Raw genomic sequence first — 6,534 nt, 5'->3', positions numbered from 1 at the left:
TATGGCTGGCTTACCCTGTCACTGTGACACACGCGTAGCAGAGACATTGTACTAGTCTGTTCAAGAATAGAAATGAAGGGAAACAGATTATTGCTCATAACAGATGGAGGAAAAATATTGAAGCTTTACACTGAAAAAGAGTAATCCACTGAGCAAGGTGGATTAAAACATGGTTTATTCTGAATACATGTTAAGTTTTTTTTAATTATAGAATAATCACAGTATGTATCTTTCAGTAAAATGTAATTGGAAAAAGATAAGTAAACTGAAAATTATACTGATTATGGTTACTACTTAGGAACATATGTTTCAGTATTGCTAGCAAATTTTATAAATGTATTGCAGGAACAGTGATCAAATCACTATCCAGATCTCTGGCGTAAGTACTGGCTACCTTGGTTAAAATCATCCAGTAGTAGTTTTCCCTTGTAAACCGACTTTCAAAAGATTTTGTGTGGCTAAATCTTTTTTTTTTTCACTTTGTTCTATCCATATCCTGGAGTTTGGACTAGGCATATAATTTCAAGTTGCCATTGGTTCTATAAGCTCTGTGGACTCTGTTTCATAAGCCTGTGGTAACTTCTTTTCATGGTCTTGCTTTTGACAGCATTCAAAAACAACTCTTTATTTCGTACATATTTCCGTGTTCTAATATGTTTAAATTAAACCGAGGCCCCTCATGTTGGTAAGATATGTAGTAAATTATCCACAGTCCTTTCCTTTTTTATGGTAGCCTGTACAGTACAGACCTGTTTGAATTCATGTGAGTTGAACTCACATTCAAAGAGACCTGAATTCAGGACTAGGTGCCAGGCATCTTCTGCTTTGATCTCAGCACCAATAGCAAAGCCTCCTAACCCTTTGGGTAACTTATATAAGCCCCAGTGCAGCAACTCATTTAAAGTGATGTATTTTAATTTAAGTGCTTTCCTGGATTGATGCCTTAATATTTCTGGCTCACTTTCCACATCTGTTAATTGCTTACCTAACTCACAGGGAGAGGAAGGTAAATAAGGACTTGGGAATTAATTGATATTTGTAAAATGCTTTGAAGATAGGCACTCAAATGAATATACTATTTAGTATTATGTATTTAAATTAGACGTGGACCCAAACTAACCCCCCGGATCAGAACATCCTAAACTTTTGAGCGCATGAGAATAGGAAGGGATTCAGAATTGAAATGCAGATTTTTATAGCTCAGATTTCTTTTTAACTTTAGTGGGAAAAAATGCTCCAGCCATATTAATAGGCTCAATGAATATCAATAAGAGGTGGTGATGTAGGAGTCTAAAACAGAATACACTGGATGCATCTACATGTGCTATTACCATGGAGCAATACACTCCAGTGAATATCTCATTGGAGTTTATTGTTTTTGGCTGCCATGGCTTCACATGCAGCACACTGAGCCAGGTCAGAGCAACCCTAGCTGGCAGGGAGCCTGGGAGGTCAGCCTGCCAGCCTGGGGTTGTTCCAGCCTGGCTCAATGTGCTGAGGGGCTGGCTGGGGCATGGTGGTGCTCAAGGGTGCAATGAAGCACCGTCATACCCCTCCTAGCCCTGTCAGCATCTAGACATGTGGTGATGCATAGTAAAAAGAACTCCACTGTAGGATAGTACTTGTTGCTGCAAGGTAGTACTTGTATTTCTAAGTACTATCCTGTGGCAGAGTTAATTAGTTCACTAAATCCTAATAGTACCACACATGTAGACAGTGATGTTTTACTATGGAGCTAATTAGGCAGCTCTGCAGTAAATATCTCATGCAGGCATGCCCCGCATGAACTGCTTTGCCTGCAAGTCTATTGCTGTTCTTGCTGTAGTGGATGATGCTTAGAGTATCAGAGGAATGATTGCATCCTAGAACACCTATTTTTACTGCTGAAATCAGACTGCTGAAAGAAAAAAGATAACTTTTGGCTTCTGAATTTTATAATGCAATAATTGAGCAGAGGTTTGGGGAAAATATTCACATGCAAATCAAAAGCAATAGTTTATCATAAATAACCGAAAAGGGTTGTGAAAAGGGCAAAAGGCAGGGGAAAGTTTCTTGATTCCAAGAATTCTGGTGCTTTTAGTTGAAGTACATCTTCCATTGTCATACCAGACCCCAGATCATCATTTACTTTAATCGAATATCAGATTTTTGGGTTGTAGACACCTGCTTAGTGTAACTAAAACTACTAAAGAAAACCCTCCAACTATTTATGAGATGCAACATTGCAGCCATGAATTAATGTATTATTGCCACAAAACTGTCATCACACCTTTTAGAATCACATTTTTATCATGCTTGTGAGAAGTATATGTGTGGCAGACTGGTAATTGACTTGGATATTTTTATATCCAGTTCCCAAACTTTGTGAAATCACTTCAAGGATTCCAGCTGGAATAAAGTTTCTGGCAGCATAAATCTACCCTTTTATCTCCATACTTCTCTGCATGGATGAACAGAAATATGCAGAAACAGGCTCATTTTAAAAGCCTTTGAAATATGGATGAAATTGACACAGGTGCTATGGGTTTGTACTATTCTATGCCATGCAATATGGGACTTTTAAATTGCAGTGGAACACAGGTGTCATTTTCCAGTGGTATCTTTAAGCTAATAACTGTATCATCTGTTCTCTTTCCCCAAACTCCTAAGATTTTGGGGTTTTCTTTTGACTTTTTTTTCAGTTAGGGTAGGTACAAATGTTTACTGCATCCAGTTTATGTTTAGGCTGCTTGCTTTAGCTGCCTAAACAAAGAACAGGACCACTGTGCACAGCTATTCACCAATGCCAGGAGCTGCTGTGAGCAACCTGATGTAAGTAACTTAGGGTGTGGGGAGAGGATGACAGGATCAGAGGTAGCTAGTGGACTCCACAAGGTGGGGTTGGTGGGGTTTAGAGGGGGTGGGCTGTTGGGCCTGAGGGGGGCTGGCAGGTTTGCAGTGGGGGGTCTGGGGTGGGGAAATTGGGGGTGGTAAACATAGCCCAGTTAGGGTTGGAAGGAAGGGGTGGGAACAGCACAGCCCCAGGGTTGGGGTGAGTGGCTGAACTTTCCCACCACTGGGGCTGTGTGCAGGTATTTGCAAGACTGGATTTACTCTTTCCCTGATTGGGTTAATCCTTTCTCAGTCTAAGTTAGTGAACCTCTGAAGTGCATTAACCTGGCTCGGACACACCATTTTTTGGTTCCAAATTAAGTCCTCTAAATGCCTGGTAAATGTAATGCCTGTGTGTATCCTTAAATGCTAAGTAATTGAAAATAATGTCATCTAATTGAGAAGTTTATAACACTAGGTTTGTTTTCCCCATTTCTGATAATAATTTTCCTTTGATTCCAATTCAGTTGGAATTTATTAAATCAAGAGTTTAATTAGTAAAGACAGAATTTGAACTGTCCGGGTTTAAACCAGTTTCTGACTACTTAAACCAGTTTATGTGTAACTTCTGTTCGTAGCCTACATGACTTACATGTTATCTGATTTATGCTAACAACATCTCTCCTCTACCTGTTACAAATGCTCCAGTACAGAAAAAAAAACTATACTCTGGTATTTCCTGGAAAAATGGAATATACTAATTCTGCTGTCTGGTGGTACTCTTTAGTGTCCAAAATAAGACTGTAAGTCATTCAGTCATAACCTACTTACTTTGTTCTGAATTATGACATTTAGTATTGTACAGAATACAGAAGACACATTGCCATGAGGGTTTTAAATTCCACAAACACTAAGAAGACAGAAGCTACCACATGGACAGGATGTTTATTTATCACAGCTGAGGGAAAAAGGCAGAGTGTTTTAAATCAAAGAAAATCCTTCATTAATTGGTGGATTACAATGAATATACTTATTGCTTATGCAAAACCATCTTGGGATGAAAGGGATGTTCTGTCCATGACAGCAGCTACAATATAAAAAGATGCATTCAAATCAAGTCAATCCCAAGACCACACTGATGGTTGGGGCCTCTTTGATGTAGCAGTAATTTTCCTCCATTCTTCCTGGTCTTTTGTACAATCCTTGTATAATCCTTTATACAGTACTTGTACAGCAAGTCAGTTTTAGTCCTGTCCAGACTTTGATGTTGGTGGTCCAGCTTGTCCTAAGTCTTCTTCCTCTTCTTTTTTCTCCATCCACAGCACCCTAAAGGATGGTTTTGGCAAGGGTATCAGGCCTTCTTGTTACATGTCGAAAACACTGCATCTTTCTTCTTCTTATGATTCGAAGTAAGGGTTCTTATTTGCTGATGTCTTGTCTGATTTGATCTTTCACAGATTCATTTGTTGTGTGTGCATGTAGGTTATGCATAGAAGTCTTCTAAAGCACTACATTTCAAAGATCTCAATTTGCTTTTCCAGTGCCCTAGTGAGTGTCCAGGTCTTATAGCTGTAGAGAGTTGTTGAAATGACAACAGCATATAGTAGATGGAGTTTGTTTTTTCTGTGCTGTTGCTGCTAGTCCATATTTTTTTCAGCTTTGCTAGTTGTCCACTTTTTCATAGCATTGTCTATATGTGCATCACTTGGCATGTCCCTTACAGGGTCAGGGGGAATGATGGGCCTGCAGGGATGAGATAAGTGAAAGTGCACTGTTCTGGTCACTAATGGCTCTAGAAAGTGTAGTGTCAATATTTTTATCCAAGAATCAGATGAAAACAATGTGGCTTCTATGGATGTGTGCAGACTAATTTAATTAGCTTGGTTCCATTAGCCCATTAGAAATTGAGATTGTATTAGTGTTTATATTAATGTAACAGTGTCTTCAGGGGGTTGCAATTAAGCTGTAAAAGTTTGCTCTGTCTGCAGTTTGCCTTGCAAAGTTACATTTGCAGCAGAGCTGGGCAGAGGCTGGAAAAAAAAATTGCAAATTTGTTCACAAATTCTAGAAGACTTGTAAGAACATTTGATTTGCTGAGTTTTAGTCATATGGGTTTTTAGGGAAGACCTTTTAATGGTGAGAATGCAGGGAAACCAGTAGTTGTTTACCTGAGTCTTTAAAAATAATTACAGGCTGGCTCTGTGTTTGGGGGTGAATTTGCTGAAGTGGGATTTCAAACAAGGCTTTTACTTAGAATGAAAAACAGTGAATTGCAGGGAGGGAACACCCTGTGGTGCTGGAGCAGTAGAAGGACCTCCTTCCGTAGTTTTTGTATGTATCTTGTGCTGAAACATGGAGCCACATATCATAATGTGGCTTGGTGGATTCAGTACCCAAGGGAAGTTCCTTGATGAAATAGGGCTTTGGGCAATTTTTGGTTCTGCAGCAACATAGCCATTTTTATATATGATATCAGAGAGTGATTGATACAGGAGCTCCATCAGACACCATTTCAATTAGCTTTGGTAGTTTTTCTCTCTCTCCCTCCCATGGGCAGGATAAAGTAATCAATTGAATTTTAAAATATAGGATCCCCTATATACCCTTGCTTTTACATATTTCTTTGTTGTGGGGAAGTTATTTTGTTCCAGTAGGCAAATCAATAGAATGGTCTACATACAATTAGCATTTACCCCAAAATAAAAGCAACCTAAAAGAGTTGCAGGAGGCCTTATCATTGATTGAAGTGTAAGTGACCAACATTCTGGAGAAGCCAGGACCATCTATCAGACAGAAGCTAGGCAGATTTTAAAAAAGCCTATAGAGCAGTATGATATTCAAAGTGGTTACTCAGGATGTGAAATGTTCCACAGCATCATAATTTCCTGCTTCTTTTGGTGATGGGGAGGTCCGAAGCTCTTGGTTATAGGTACTGGAACTATTTGTGACTAATATTCTCTGATAGTGTAGCCTATCCTGCAGTTTTTAGCTAGTTAATGAACTTGTTCTGATTATTTGTGAATGTGTTATTTGCAGATGTTCTTAGGTTAGGCAAACAAATTTTAGTTTACATTGCACTTTCAGAATATTGCAATACGTGCAGGTTGTGTGTGGCCATTTAAATCCATGGTATTGCTTCTGTTTCCTGAGTGAAACATCCGTTTTGTTTTCAAATAGGTGCCCAACAAGCAACAAAGGAGGAATAATGATTTTCAACTTCTGGTATGGACTTCTGTAACTGTATACATTTTTTTTTGCAGCTTCTGGTATTCAGATATGTTTTTATGAATACCTAGTCATTGTCCAAGTACCCTAGACCACAAACAGTAACCTTACAGATAACACTGACATAAACTTGCCCTTTCAATTTACAAGTCAATAGTTTTAATGTTGCATTGCTCCCCTGGCAGAAAAGACACACACATCACAAGGCAGGTAGATGTGGATGTAGACCATTTAGACTGTGAACAGCTTCAGCTTTTGCATCATTATTGAGGATTTTTTTTCACCATTAGGTAGATGTTAATTACTGTTATAAATGTGTATGTTTCAGAGTGCAGGTTACTGACCTCCATAGACACCAGTAATATACAATAAATGACTTAACCTGTCTCTCTGTATAACCTGATTATTATCTAAATAAGTAGTCTTTAATCATAAAATCATCTCAACAACAAGGCAGTGCAACTTCCTACTATAAGTATTTAACGTGCAATAGGTCCA

The 6,534-nt window shown here is 38.7% G+C and overlaps 1 long non-coding RNA gene across 1 annotated transcript; it reads left to right on the top strand.

Moving 5' to 3' along the window:
- Positions 1-438: 438 nt before the first annotated feature.
- Positions 439-4,458, top strand: LOC109324837. The gene is made up of 3 exons (XR_002105023.1): positions 439-454; positions 1,001-1,006; positions 4,318-4,458. It is a non-coding gene; the product is annotated as an uncharacterized LOC109324837 (long non-coding RNA).
- Positions 4,459-6,534: the final 2,076 nt, after the last annotated feature.

The sequence above is a fragment of the Crocodylus porosus genome, unplaced genomic scaffold (genome assembly GCF_001723895.1).
Source record: "Crocodylus porosus isolate Cpor-Errol unplaced genomic scaffold, CroPor_comp1, whole genome shotgun sequence".
Classification (NCBI taxonomy): Eukaryota; Metazoa; Chordata; order Crocodylia; family Crocodylidae; genus Crocodylus; species Crocodylus porosus.
Note: the sequence above shows the minus strand (reverse complement) of the source record. Positions and strands in the feature narration are given on the sequence as shown.